A 15,996-nucleotide genomic window follows, 5' to 3' on the forward strand; every position below is an offset into this window, starting at 1 on the left:
CTTAACCCATTCATGGATTTTATGTTTAGGACTTCCAGTCAGCCTGTACCACAAATTCATAGATGTCACTATCAGCAATTCCTTTTTTTTCTAGTAATTTTCCCTCTTCTTTCTTTTTTTGATATCACAGCTTCAGAAACCAACAGTGGTTCCCTTTCTTCAGAATTGCAAAAGACAGAAGTAAGCAAAAGTAACAGCAAAACAAACTAGGTTTTTAGTTGTGTCCATTAGTGTTTAGACTTCTGTAGTAGGTGCAATTCTAAAATTTTTCTCTTAGGTTTATTTTTATTTTTGACAGAGACAGAGTGCGAGCATGAGCTGAGGAGGGGCAGAGAGAGACAGAGCGAGACACAGAATCCAAAGCAGGCTCCAGGCTCCAAGCTGTCAGCACAGAGCCTGACTCAGGGCTCGAACTTACAAACTGTGAGATCATGACCTGGGCTGAAGTCAGATGCTTAACCGACTGAGCCACCCAGGTACCCCTAGTAGGTTAATTCTAAAAATGCCCCCTAAAGAATTCAATTCTCCAAATCCACAAAACCTATGGATGTGATGAGATATCACTCCTCTGATTATGTTATGCTACATGGCACAGTTGACCTAAAAGAACAGAAATCTAGATGTGCCTAATTTAATCATATGAGCTTATAAAGCAGAAGATTTTATCTGACTAGTAGAGGGGGAAAAGGCAGGGGTAAAAGACATTTAAAACATTCCTAGAATTCAATGCACTCTTTTTTTTTAATGTTTATTTATTTTTGAGACAGAGAGAGACAGAGCATGAATGGGGGAGGGTCAGAGAGAGAGGGAGACACAGAATCTGAAGCAGGCTCCAGGCTCTGAGCTGTCAGCACAGAGCCCGACACGGGGCTCGAACTCACGGACCGTGAGATCATGACCTGAGCCGAAGTCGGACGCTTAACCGGCTGAGCCACCCAGGCGCCCCTCAATGCACTCTTAATAAACTGAAGATGGAGGGGTCACATCAGAAGAAATGCAGGTAACCTCTGGAAGATGAAAATAGCTAAGGGCCATTCCAGCAAGGAACCAGGGACCTCAAACCTACATCCATAAGGAACTGGATTCTGCCAACAACCTGAATGAACGTGGATGCAGTTCTTCCTGCATGTCTTCAGATAAAAACTCAGGCAGCCAAACCCTTAATTTAGAATTTGTGGTACCTAAATGGAGATCCACCTGAGCCTTCCAGACATCCAACCAACAGAACTGTGAGCTAACTAATACATGGGTATTTTTAAGGCACCCAAGTTTGTGCTAACACATTTAGCGGCTATAGAAAACTAAGTACAAATTATTTTCTTCCAACTCCTTGAATGGGTGCACCGGTTTTATCCTTCAAGTCCCTAACCATGTGACTAAAGATACATCCACCAGTTGTTTATTTCATAAACCTGTTCATTTTCAGCACTGTACTTATGACAATGTGTCAGTCTCCAATAACCTTATTTATTAGCTTGTTTATTGGATGTTCCCTGTGAATAGATTGTAAAATCTGTGCAGGTAACATTTGATTTTCTTGCTGTAACTCTGAGCCTAATACACAGTAGCACCAGTCTTTATTTGTTGAATTGAGTGAATAAATATTGCTTGTGGTAACTTGACATTTACCTTAAATAAACTACCTTATGGATAACTTAAAATATTTTAAAGCACTACCACAAATTTAAAATATTTTAAAGCACTACCACAAATAATATAAAATATTTTGTGCACTACCACAAATTGTGTTGAAATGATCACTTAGATACTTTAAATGCTTTGGCAATTAAGGAGATTTCTAAGACCAATGATTACCTCCTATGCCATAGGATTACTAATTTCCTTTGATTATCTTGTAATATTTTTCCATAAATAGCTATAACTGAGTATTTGCTTTTCTTTATGCATAAAGAGATTTCTTGTTTTTCTTGTTGCCACGCCATTCTATTAGGTGCATAAGATGCACAAAAAAATACATGCTGCAATTTACAAAAAATGAAAAAACGTACAGAGATGCTTATATCAGAAATGAAATGGTGTGCTTCATTTAAGGTGGTGTTCAGAAAGGAAAAAAATCCTTGGGTAATCAACTTCAAAGCATGTAAAATTATATAAATTTGTGTTTGAGACAAACTGAAAAAACTCTAAGCCAAACAATAGAATGAGATGTCTTCTAGCCTGACTATATAAAGGCCACAGGAAAAAACACCCAAAAATTTAGTTAATGAGGGGATTAAGTAAGCAGGTACTGAAGACTGAATGCCAGAGTATTGTCTATGCCTAGAAATCAGGAACACCATCATAAGAAAAAAATGAGACGGTACCTTCCATGAAGAGTCCAAAACTGGGAATCATGAGTAAATATTTGGATTTGCTCTCTGTTTCGTGTCTGCCCTGTGGAACAATGAGATTGCCTGCTGTATAAACAAGAGTCACTGGCCAAGGAACCATCTGAACAAGGCCCTTAATAGCAAAGAGATTGGTGTTTTAAATGTGGCACCAAGATAATGACTTTGGAAGTCTCCCTCCGAACATGAGGTAATATCAAGAAAATCATTGCCAACCACACAGGAAATTGGTGGAGAATCCAACATTGAGTACTGCATAAAGAAGAGTCATCTCAAGTAGAAATATTGCTCTCTTCCCTTCTCCACTCACTTCTCCAAACTCTTGAGCTTAGTTTCTCTGTATATGGAATTACCCTCCAATTCCACAAAATGCCTTGCTTTTCTTGTTCCCATATTTTTCACTGGCTGTTCTTACTACCTGGAATATTCTTTTCTCTATTCTAAAACTGGATATAACAGCTGTTTTGGCATTAGAAAGGCCTAGTTTGAATACCCACTTAGGCACATACTAATTATATGATCATAAAACAATTATTTAAATTTTCTGAGGGTTTCCTCATCTACTAAATGTGAGTAATGGTAATACCTACTGTATTCATTTTCAGGGCTGTCATAACAAAGTACTACAGGTTGGGTGTTGTAAAAAATAGAAACACATTGTCTCACAGTTCTGGAGGCTAGAAGTCTGAAGGCAAGATGTCAGCAGGTTTGATTGCTTCTGAGGACTTTGAGGGAAAACTTCTGCATAGCTCTGTCCTAATTTCTAATGGTTTTCCAGCAATTTTTAGCACACCTTGGCTTATGGCAGCAGTACAACTCCCAATCTTCAGCTAACATTATGATATCCCCCTGGTTTCTCTATCTCTGTATCCAAATTTCCTCTTTTTATAAGGCACAGTCATGTTGGATTAGGGGTTCACCCTACTCCAGTATGAACTCATCTTAACTAATATTAATTTAAGTCTTAACTAATCATATGTGTAATGATCTATATCCAAATAAAGTCATATACTAATATACTGCTGATTAGGGCTTCTATGTATGGATGGTGGGGGGGGCACACAGTATAACCAATAACATCCACTTCATAGAGTTGTGAAGACTCAATAAAATAAAATGATTCACGAAAAGTATTTCGCCTAAAGTTTGGCACATAGTAAATACTGAATAAATTACCTGATATTAAGTGGGACATTCTGCTTATGCAAAACATTGAAACTATTTTTTCCTGTTTATTATTTGCATTACTCTCTCACACACACCACACACACAAAGTTCACTCTTTCATTTTCATTTTTGGTACAGCCAAATATTTCCAAGTTTTCTTTCATGTGATTTCTGCCTTTTGCATCATCATGCAGCATTTCTCTACATAAAGGGTAACATACGTCTCTTTTACCAGTCTTTATTTTATTTTCTATAGGAAAATTTTCTGTGACAAAGAAATCATTTGCACAGGTTATGCCTTACAAGTGACAGAACGATTTGTCTTTTCTACAACATTTATGCTGTCTTAACCTCAAAAAGATATTTTGAAAGCTAAACCCACCATCCTGAAAACCAGCTGGCTTTATAAAATGGGTCATTTGTTAGACAACAGCCTTAGTCAATAATATAATGCTATTCCATACAGAGAAGGCAAGCTCTTACATTGAAAGGTCCCCAAACTTTACACTTTGCAAGGACTTGTTCATGATATTCTCACAAGAAATTGCTTTTGGTAGAGAATTCACTGTAGGCTGTCAAAACAAATGTGAAAGTTTCTGGCTTAAAAGTCATGGTTAATACACATCTTGTTGCTACAGTGACAGCTGGAGCAGGCAGAGTTGTCCATTATAAAAAGATCAACATTAGATGGATTTTAATAAAAAAAACCCTTAGAGAATCATAAGGTCTCAAAGTGCTGCACAGATGCCTAAAGTTAAAATAGCAACAAAAAATGGACACAGATGAGAAACATTTCAGGATGTGTCAAAAGTATAACGTCATACCTTTTGTTTCTTTACCATAAACCTGGTTTTCATGTGAATGTATAGGAACCGTACCAAATTTTAAAAATTTAAATGTTTTATTCCTGAACAACACCGGATTCTAGTAGCCCCCTCCAAAACATAATACAGCAGATTGTCATGAGAATTGAGTGATATATTCCATGTGAGGATCTCAGAGCAGTGCTCAGCTATGAGACATGTCTTATCCCTCACTCTCATCATAATTACATTAGAAATAATTTGCTATAAAACACATAAATTCAGTTGTGTGCTTTTTAGTTATTACCTAGAAGATTACAAATAAGAGAAAAAAATATACAATGTGATTTTAGTTTTTCAGAAATTGAAACTATTTGCACTTCTTCTTTCTCTCATCACTGCTCTCTCAGTTGGCCAGTATCTTAGAATAAATAATGTCTTTTTTGTTTGTGTGTTACTTCAAAGCATATAAAATACAGCAGCAATGCTAGGATGGGATTATTTGCATGTCACAGATGAACTACCTGCGGTTCCATAACACTTCTCAAGGACATCACTTGACCATATAGCAGGAATATTTTAAAAATATAAATACTTCAGAATCTAATGAAATAAATGATGAAACTTCTGATAGCATAACCCAATACAGAATAGAGGCAATGGTCAAATTAACTATATTGCTTTTTACAGAGCCTTTTACTGCAAATGGTCTCAAAGTAGCACCATTAATTTAGGAACTGATGGCATAAGACAGAGTATAGAGGTGAATAAATGAAAGATGAGTTCTTAGCCTTAAAAATAATGTTCAGCCTTTGGCTATATTTACTTGAGCATGGGCCAGACCAGAAGCAGATATACTCAGAACATACCAAGTTTTAAGGAAATAATATTTCTAAAGAGCCTCCAAGCCAGGTTTATAATAGCCTCTTGCTGTCAAATTACCCAAACAATCCTACACCTCCAAACCTCCACCAACAGGCACAAAGCTAAAGCTGTGTGGCCTCTAGGAAGGATAACCTTGCCAATGCCCACCTTGTCGCGACCATGAGAGAAAATGGACAGATGCACCTCTCAGATGGAAGAGCCAGGGGCCATGGAGAGAAAGAGAAGGCAGAACCAGGGGTCACCAGATGGGTTAATCATAGAAAGCACTCCATTGCCAGGGAAATAAGTTCTCACTATTCTTTCCAAACAGGATGGGTTAATTGTTCTGGCCCAGTGATGGCTGTGTAATTCCATTTTTTTTTCTTTTTTCCAAATGGAAGTTTTTATTATAGCTACTTATTTCCTTCTTACATTGTTTTCCCTCTTATATTAGGTATCCCAGGGTGAGGAAGCAGATAAAATATCTTTAACTTATAGTTGACCAGACCACACAAGCTTCGTGTAGACCTGATGAAGAGGGCTGTACATTACCTGGATATTGAGCTGTACCAGTTAAAAGAAACCAGTTCTCACCTTTTGGCAGGGAAATAAGTACATTTATGACTAGAAGAAAGATACTTAAAGATGTAAATAAATAGGAGCTGTCACAAAGACTGCATTGGCTATCAAAAATCCCATTTCACCTAATTCCTCAAAACAGAACTCTTACTTTACTCTGGGCTGATTTTATTCATAGATACAAGTATACATTTCCCAGTTTCTTTTTCCCAGGACAAGGAAATGCAAACAGAAACTGCTGTGTAGAGTTCTATTAGTTTTGTTTAAGACTGACTCAAACATGAGGGCCAACATTTTGGCTTTTCACCCTTTTCTTTCTAACTTGGAACGCAAGCATTGTGACTGGAATCTTGCAGCCTTTGTGTGACTTTGAAATTAGAAGCAACACACTAAAGACATGTTGGAAAACAGAGAAAAAGTTCTGGATCATGACCAAGATGGTCTTAATGTTCCCCTCAAATTGACTAAACTTTAGGTAGGATTTCTCCTGATTATAATATACTTTTCTTAGCACCGTTAATTTAGAAAACTTGTAACTGAAAATCCTCTCTCTACCCTTTGAAATGTACCTAAATTTCCTTAAAGCCTCTTGGCAGTTTTAAGAATCAAGGAGGTCTTTCTCAAGGCCCTGTAAAGCATCTATTTGGAGTGTAAAGATCAAAGGAAGACAAGAGCCCTATCTCTGCCTGTTTTAGGATAGAAGCCTGACTTCAGTAGGCATCTTGCTTCAAATTCTAAAACTACATCCTGCCAAGAAAAGTGGAGACAGTTTACTTTTCCCTTGGGTAAAGCTAGTTAGCACAGATGGACTTTGTTCCCTGCCTCCACAACAGTCCTTAAAACACTCTCCTGCTCTTTGTTTCAGTGGAGCTGAATATCAGAACTTAGTCTGTGCTCTTTCCTCTACTGCTGGCAATAGTATCAGAATTAATCAATTTATTTCTGCTCATCTAGGGTAGTGCGATTTTTCTTTAACAAACTCTAATAACTTTGTGGAACCACAAGTATATCTCTGCACTGCCTAGCTCCAAATTTCTTTGACATGATAAAATAAACTCCTGATTTGGTTAAGTCACTGTAATCAGAGTCACTGTTACCAGAAACCAAAGACAATTCCTAATTGAAAAAAAGCTTTCAAATGTAAACGTAAGTAAGGAAACCAGCAAACCTATGGAAAAATCTACTGGGGACCATAGAGTATATCCTGGGAGTAAGCTAATCAGAGTTTAAATGTTCCAATATCGTTTTATTTTCTAAGAGAAAGATACAAAGTATTAACTAGAACTTTATAAATTTAAGTGTGCATGGTAAAATTTCAAAATAACCACTAGAAGACTAAATAGCAATGTATGTAATACTTCAAACTAAGTAAAACTTAGACTAAGTAAATAAGGACTTAATTAATCCAATAGAACATCAGCAAAGTAGAAATAAAAATGAAGTATTTTAAAGCCAGAGAGACAGAATGCACAAAAGCAAGTATTTCTCCATCGGATGTTAATAAATGTGAGGTGATGGAAGTGTTGACTGTAATCATTTCACAATAGATACAAATATAAAATCATCACATTGTACACCTTAAAAAACTCACATTATACAACCTAACCATATGCAATTTTAATCTGTCATTCATACCTCAATAAAGCCGGGGGCGGGGAAAGTTTTATATTTAGGAGATGTAAAAAGTCACCTCAAAATATATAACGTAAAGTGTTATAAAACTACCAATCAGCCATACTTCTCTTTAAGTAATTGAGAGGGTAGACAAGAAACACACACACACACACACACACACACACACACCACACACAAAATTTGCAGAGCACAATTAGGCTTAATTTAATAGACATATTTTAAAATCCTTACCTAACAACGATCACAGAATATATATTTTTCTCAACCATGCATGAAATACTTAATGAGTAATATTCACACTGTAAGTTGCAAAACAAATCTTAAATATCAAAGAATCAGTATCACATATCCCACCAGTGTGTCCTTACAACATAATTAAAGGACAGTAGCAGCAAAGACAATGAGGAGGCATTACCTGTTTGAAGAATATTTTGAACAGTCTTCTAATTGATTGAAGAAGATATCCTGAGGGAACAGAGAAAATATTAGAACTAAATGCTAATGAAAATAACATACAATGAAACTCATGATATGTATGTTAAATGGTACTTCAGGGGAAATATACATAAAAGTCTTTACAAGTATTTTTAAGTACATATAAGAAAAAGTTGAAGGATCAAATTTAATGAAGTGTCAGAGTTAAGATGTTGAGAAAAGAGTAACCGACTTAAAAGTATACTTAAGGTAATAAAGATAAGAGCAAAAGCCTAAGAACCAGAAAAATACATAATAAGGAGGATTAAAATAACCAATGGGTTTTAGTAGTAATAAAATAAACAGACTCCATTAGAACTAATCAAGAAAATGATAAAACACCCAAAAATATTTTAGGAACTGAAAAGAAATATAGATGTAGTAGAAATTATAAAGATTATATATATGACTTTATGCTTTTATAATCAAAAACTTCTAGAAGCACCTAGAAAATATCCTTACACATTGACTCTAGAATAAATAGAGAATCAGAATAATATTAGAACATTAAAAAAAATGAATCATTAGTTAATCCTTCCCACAAAGAAAATTCTGGACCTAGGTCATTTTATGGGAAAGTACCATACAATAATAGGTTAAGAGATGATTTCAGTCTCATACATAAGTATCTGAACAATAAATGATGTGAGAACACTCCTCTCATTTTATAATACTAAGATAGTTGTAACAGAAAAATTAGACAAGAATTATTAAATAATATTACAGGCCAATCTATTCAATGACCTAGGTTTTAAAAAATCCTAAACAAAATATTACATGAATCCTACCATAATATATGAAAATCTAATAAATGATGCTAAAATGTTTATATTTCAGGAACCCTAGGTTAGTGGGATATTAAAAACCTATTACTGAATTCACTGTTTTATTATACTAATTGAATAAAAAAAGTGATACTGAATACTCACTTGATAACATTTAAAACCTATTCATGATACAATAAGACTTTTAACAAATTAGAAATAAAAAAATATAGTAAATATTATACTTAGTGGTAAAATAATATAAGCATTCATTTTCAAATCATTTATAAGACAGTGATGTCCAGTATCACTGTTTCAACATTGTTCTAAAGTCCTTGATTATGCAGTAAAACAAGAAAAAGGAAAAGAAAAGGAGATGTAAAGATAGGAAAAGATTAAACTAAGTTGTCATTATCATAGATAGTATTATTGTATACAGATAAAACCCTAAATGTTTCACAAATATTAGAATGAATAAGGTAGGTTACCAGGGTGCTAAATATATGTTAAATAAAAAAACCATAATTTAAAATTTTTCTATGCTCCAGAAAACAATAAAACAAAATTCCAATTATCAAAGCTATAAAAAATATACGCCATTACAGGTAGGATAGAGTAAGCACACTCCAGCCTATCTCTTCCACTAAATGCAACTAGAAAACTAGAAAGCAGCTATTTGAAGACTGAAAAATGAATATGATCAGGCAATCAGGGGGAAAGACTGAAAATCAAAGTGCCATTAAACCAGTGATGTTTACCATTGTTTCTTCTCTGATATCCCACAGCCTTGACATAAGCCAGGTTGGACATATTTTTAGCCACTGTTCTTATAAAGACACTGTTTAGAAAGGACTTTGGCAGGTTTAGAATGTATAGTTAAAATTCATCAATTAGGGGGGCGCCTGGGTGGCGCAGTCGGTTGAGCGTCCGACTTCAGCCAGGTCACGATCTCGCGGTCCGTGAGTTCGAGCCCCGCGTCAGGCTCTGGGCCGATGGCTCAGAGCCTGGAGCCTGTTTCCGATTCTGTGTCTCCCTCTCTCTCTGCCCCTCCCCCGTTCATGCTCTGTCTCTCTCTGTCCCAAAAATAAATAAAAAACATTGAAAAAAAAATTAAAAAAAAAAAAAAAATTCATCAATTAGGAAATCATCTTAGTCTGCATTAGTAAAATCTAAGGGGGTTGGCAGTTAGGCAAGATGGAGAAGCAGCATGGAAATTCTCAGCTTGTCTCATCCCTGAAATGCAGCTAGATCAGAAACAAACCATTTTGTACACCTAGGAAATTGATCTGAGGATTAACGCAACAATCTGTATAACTTGAGTCCCAGAACTCCGCAGGTATGTAAAGCAGAGAGGTGAACTGAGAGAGAGAAAAGCTGCAGTGGGTAGAGAGCTGTTTTTGCAGACAGAGGACAAAAAAGAGGGAAGAGTGTGGTATGACAGGAGAGTACAGGAAGAGCGCCCCCCCAAAAGTAGCTGAAGAGAAAGAGAAAGTGAAAACACTCACAAGAGACTGAACAAGAAATCTGTTCCACAAACCACTGACAGGGAGAAAGGAGAGGGTTTCAATACCATTAGGATTCTATAAACAGTGGAGCACAGAGTCAGAAATTCCAGAGCTCAGTATCTAGCGGTGCTCTGGTGAGGAAGCAGGGTGAATCCCCTGGAGCAGGCAGCAGGGTCTAAGAGGTCCATGTGCCATATGGGGAGAAGTGGTTCCCCTGCTTGGAGAGCAGTTAGTAGAGGCCATACAGCTTCCCCATAATCAAAGGTCCCAGTGGACCCTGGAGAGCAGCCATGCTTGCTCATATCAGAACAGACACCAGAGTGCAGTAAAAGCTGGTGCCGCCTGTGTTGTGACATGCCATAATCTCTGAAACTCGGCTGCTGTGTGATCGTATGAACATTTCCTGGGGCAAGCCAGCACCTGGCCAGTGCTCACTGAGACCCTCTACCAGAAGATCAGCACAGGTCCAAGCCTCGGGGGTCTCTGAAGTGAGGGGTTTTGAAACACAGCCCCATCAGAGATAAAATTCTGGAGGGAGGTACTGCCTAACAGGCTGACAGCTTGGACACAGACAGGGTAGAAGCAGGGAGTAAATGGAACCCCAAGACAAAGGAGGGGTGCTTGAATGCCAGTTGATGAGAGGGCAAAATTCCTATGCCAGAGACTATGAAGCTGGGTGAAGCCATTTCCACCTCTCCCCACACACGCATACATGCACACACACACATGCACACCACACCTATCCACCTCAGTATGCTAAGCAGTGCCACCTAGTGGGGAATGGAGCCATTACACCAAGCCCTGCATGACTGTGCCTTCCAAGCACGTCCCCTAGAAGACCAGCACAAGTCTTTCATCTGCTTAGTGTACAGACTATAGAGTGCTTCCTAGTATGGGTTCTAGGGGAAACTGGATGTAACTTCATTCAGGTTTCATTCTGTTTGCGGATTCAACTATTCATTTTTTTCCTGTCTTTGTTCAAATTGTTTTTTTTTTTCTTTATTATCCCTTTCCTTTCTTTTCTTTTTATTGGCTAAAGAAAAAATTTTTTATTTTTTTATTTTTTTTAAATTTTTACTATTTTTATTTTTTTGTCATTTTTAATTCTACTTCACCTCCTTTATTTAATTTTCTTCTATTTTATTACACACATTTTAAAAAATTAGTACTTTTTTTCTTTCTTTTATTTCCTGTTTTTCTCTATTTTATCAAGCTTCTTTCAACAAGAGGACCAAAAAACACCTAAGATCTAGCTCCCTTTATTTGGCTTTTTTTGTTGCTTTTAATTTTTTAATTTTAATTTTTTATTGTATTAATTTTTTTTCTTCCTCCAAAATGACAAAAGAATTCACCCCAAAAGAGAGAACAGGAAGAAATGATAACCAGGGGCTTAATCAACACAGATTTAAGCAAGATGTCTGAACTATTTAGAACCACAATAGGAATAGTAGATGGGGTTGAAAAAACCACAGAATCCCTTTCTGTGGAGATAAAAGAAGGAAAATCCAGTCAGGATGAAATTAAAAATGCTATAACCAAGATGCAAATCTCAAACGGATGCCATGGTGGCAAGGATGGATGAATCAGAGGAGCAAATGAGTGATATAAAAGACAAAATTATGGAGAATGATGAAGCAGGAAGAAAAAAGAGAGAAACTAAGGGAAAGGAGCACAATGCAAGACTTAGAGGACTCAGTGACTTATTAAAAAGGAATAACATCTGAATCATAGGAGTCCCAGAAGATGAAGAGAGAGAAAAGAGGGCAGAAAGTTTATGTGAGCAAATAATAGCTGAAAACATTCCTAATATGGTGAAGAACACAGACATCAAAATCCAAGAAGCACAGAGAATTCCCATTAAATTCAACAAAAACCATCACCAAGGCATAGCAAGTCAAATTAACAAAATACACAGAATTATGAAAGTAGCAAGGGAAAAAGAGTCCTTAACCTATAAGAAAAGACATATCAGGTTCACAGCAGACCTATCCAACAGAAACTTGGCAGGCCAGAAAGGAGTGAAAGGATATATTCAACTTTCTGAATTGGAAAAACATGCAGCCAAGAATTCTTTATCCAGCATGGCTGTTACTCAAAATAGAAGGAGAGATAAAGAGTTTCCCAGACAAACAAAAACTAAAGGAGTTCATGACCACTAAACCAGCCCTGCAACAAATTTTAAGGGGGACTCATAGAGTGGAGAAAGGATGAAACAAAACAAAAAAGACCAAAATCAACAAAGACTGGAAAGGACCAGAGAACACCACAGAAACTCCAACTCCACACAATGGCACTAAATTCATGTCTTTCAGTACTCACTCTAAATGTCAATGGACTAAACACTCCAATCAAAAGACCTAGGGTATCAGAATGATAAGAAAACAAGATCCACCTATATGTTGCTTACAAGAGACCCGTTTTAGACGTAAAGACACCTACAGATTGAAAGTAAGGGGATAGAGAACCATCTATCATGCTAGTGGTCACCAAAAGAAAGCTGGTGTAGCCATACTTACATCAAACAAACTATATTTTAAAATAAAGACTGTAATGAGATGAAGAAGGGCATTATATTATAATTAAGGGGTCTATAATAGAAAATATCTAACAATTATAAATATTTATGTCCCCAACATAAGAGCACCCAAATATATATAGATCAATTAATTGCAAACATAAAGAAACTCATTGATAATAATTCCATAATAGTAGGGGACTTCAACACCCCACATACAACAATGGACAGATCATCTAAGCAGAAAATCAATAAGAAAATACTGGCCTTGAATGACACACTGGACCAGATGGACTTAACAAGTATATTCAGAACATTTCATCCTAAAGCAGCAGAATACACATTCTTCTCGAGTGCACATGGAGCATTCTCCAAAATAGATCACATACTGAGATACAAATCAGCTGTCAAAAAGTACAAAAAGATTGAGATAATACCTTGCATATTTTCAGATCACAATGCTATGAAATTCAAAATCAACCACAAGAAAAAATTTGGAAAGACCATGTATACTTGGAGATTAAAGAATATCCTACTAAAAAATGAATGGGTTAACCAGGAAATTAAAGAGGAAATTAAAAAGTACATGGAAGTCAATGAAAATGAAAACACAACAGCCCCAAACCTCTGGGATGTAGCAAAGGCAGTCATAAGAGGGAAGTATATAGCAACCCAAGGGTTCCTAAGTAAGAAAGGTCTCAAATACACCACCTAACCTTACATGTTAAAGAGCTGGGAAAAAAACAGCAAAGAAAGCCCCAAACCAGCAGAAGATGAGAAATAATAATGATTAGAACAGAAATAAATGATACTGGGAAAAAAAAAAAAACAGAACACATCAATGAGCTGGTTCTTTGGAAGGTTTAACAAAACAGAACAAGCCCTAGTCAGATTGATCAAAAAGAAAAAGGAAAGAAACCAAATAAATAAAATAACGAGTGAAACAGGAGAGATCATAACCAATACTGCAGAAATATAAACAATAATAAAAGAATATTATGAGCACTTATATGCCAATAAATTGAACACTGTGGAAGAGATGGACAAACTCCTAGAAACATATAAACTACCAAAACTGAAACAGGAAGAAATAAAAAAATTGAACAGACACCTAACCAGTAAAGAAATTGATTCAGTAATCAAAAACCTCCCAATGAACAAGAGTCTGGGGCCAGATGGCTTTCCAGGGGAATTCTAGCAGACATTTAAAGAAGAATTAACAACTATTATCCTGAATCTGTTCCAAAAAATAGTAATGGAAAGAAAACTTCTAAACTCCTCCTATGAGGCCAGCATCACCTTCATTCCAAAACCAGACAAAGACCCCACTAAAAAAGGAGAACTACAGGCCAACTTCCCTGATGAACAAGGATGCAAAAATTCTCAGAAACATGGTAGTAAACCAAATCCAATAATACATTGAAAGAATTATTCACCATGATCAAGTGGGATTTATTCCTGGGATGCAGGGCTCATTCAATATCCACAAATCAATCAGTGTGATACATCACATCAATAAAAAAAAGGACAAGAACCATATGATCCTCTCAATAGATGCAGAGGAAAGCATTTGAAAACTACAGCATCCTTTCTTGATAAAAACCCTCAAGAAAGTAAGGATAGAGGATCATACCTCAAGATCATAAGATCTATTTATAAATATCATCCTCAATGGGGAGAACCTGAGAGCTTTCCCCCTAAGGTCAGGAACATAGGATGTCCACTCTCACTGCTGTTATTCAACACTGTTGGAAGTCTTAACCTCAGCAATCAGACAACACAGAGAAATAAAAGGCATCTAAATCAGCAAGGAGAAAGTCAAACTTTCATTCTTCACAGACACCATGATACTGTAATTGGAAAACCCAAAACACTCCACCAAAAAACTGCTAGAACTAATCCATGAATTCAGCAGAGTCAAAGGATATAAAATCAATGTCCAGAAATCAGTTGGATTTCTATACACCAACAATGAAGCAGCAGAAAGAGAAATCAAGGAATCAATCCCATTTACAATTGCACCAAAAACCATAAAGTACCTAGGAATAAACCTAACCAAAGAGGTGAAAATCTACACAATAAAAACTACAGAAAGCTTATGAAAGAAATTGAAGACACACAAAAAATGGAAAAACATCCCATGCTGATGGATTGAAAGAACAAACATTGTTAAAATGTCAATACTACCCAAAGCAATCTACATATTCAATGCATTCCCTACCAAAATAACACCAGCATTCTTCACAGAGCTAGAACAAACAATCCTAAAATTTGTATGGAACCAGGAAAGACCCTGAATAGCCAAAGCAATCTTGAAAAAGAAAACCAGAGGTGCCTGGGTGGCTCAGTTGGTTAAGTGTCCATTTTCGGCTCAGGTCATGATCTCATGGTTTGGGAGTTTGAGCCCGATGTCAGGCTCTGTGTTAACAGCTCAGAGCCTGGAGCCCACTTCTGATTCTCCCTCTCTCTGCCCCTCCCCACTCATGCTCTGTCTCTCTCTCCTTCAAAATTAAATGAGCATTAAAAATTTTAAAAAAAGAAAAAAAGAAAAAGAAAACCAAAGCTGGAGGCATCACAATTTGGGACTCAAGCTATATTATAAATCATCAGCTGATGATTTAAATGTTTAAATCATCAAGAAAGTATGGTACTGACATAAAAACAGACACACAGATCAATGGGAACAAAATAGAGAACCCAGAAATGGACCCACAAACTCATAGCCAACTAATTTTTGACAAAGCAGGAAAGAATATCCAGTGGAATAAAGACAGTCCCTTCAGCAAATGGTGTTGGGAAAACTGGACAGTGACATGCAGAAAAATGAACCTGAACCACTTTCTTACACCATACACAAAAATAAATTCAAAATGGATGAAAGACCTAAATGTAAGACAGGAAGCCATCAACATCCTAGAGGAGAAAGCAGGCAGCAACTTCTTACTTGACATGTCTCTGAAGGCAAGGGAAACAAAAGCAAAAATGAACTATTGGGACCTCGTCAAGATAAAAAGCTTCTGTACAGCAAAGGAAACAATCAACAAAACTAAAAGGCAACCGACAGAATGGGAGAAGACATTTGCAAATGAAATATCGAATAAAGGGTATCTAAAGTCTATAAAGAACTTATCAAACTCAACACCCAAAAAACAATCCAGTGAAGAAATGGGCAAGACATGAATAGACACTTTTCCAAAGACATCCAGATGGCAAACAGACACATGAAAAGACACTCAACATCACTCGTCATCAGGGAAATACAAGTCAAAAGCATGATGATATACCACCTCACACCTGTCAAAATGGCTAAAATTAACAACTCAGGCAACAACAGATGTTGGC

The 15,996-nt window shown here is 36.5% G+C and overlaps 1 long non-coding RNA gene across 1 annotated transcript in view; it reads right to left on the reverse strand.

Moving 5' to 3' along the window:
- LOC131486196 (uncharacterized) overlaps positions 1–15,996 on the reverse strand; it is a 149,862-nt gene that overhangs the window by 106,405 nt on the left and 27,461 nt on the right. Inside the window, exon 3 of the long non-coding RNA XR_009249229.1 lies at positions 7,812–7,861. This is a non-coding gene — a long non-coding RNA (uncharacterized LOC131486196). The remainder of the gene's footprint in view (positions 1–7,811; positions 7,862–15,996) is intronic.

The sequence above is a fragment of the Neofelis nebulosa genome, chromosome 9, assembly GCF_028018385.1.
Source record: "Neofelis nebulosa isolate mNeoNeb1 chromosome 9, mNeoNeb1.pri, whole genome shotgun sequence".
Taxonomy (NCBI): domain Eukaryota; kingdom Metazoa; phylum Chordata; class Mammalia; order Carnivora; family Felidae; genus Neofelis; species Neofelis nebulosa.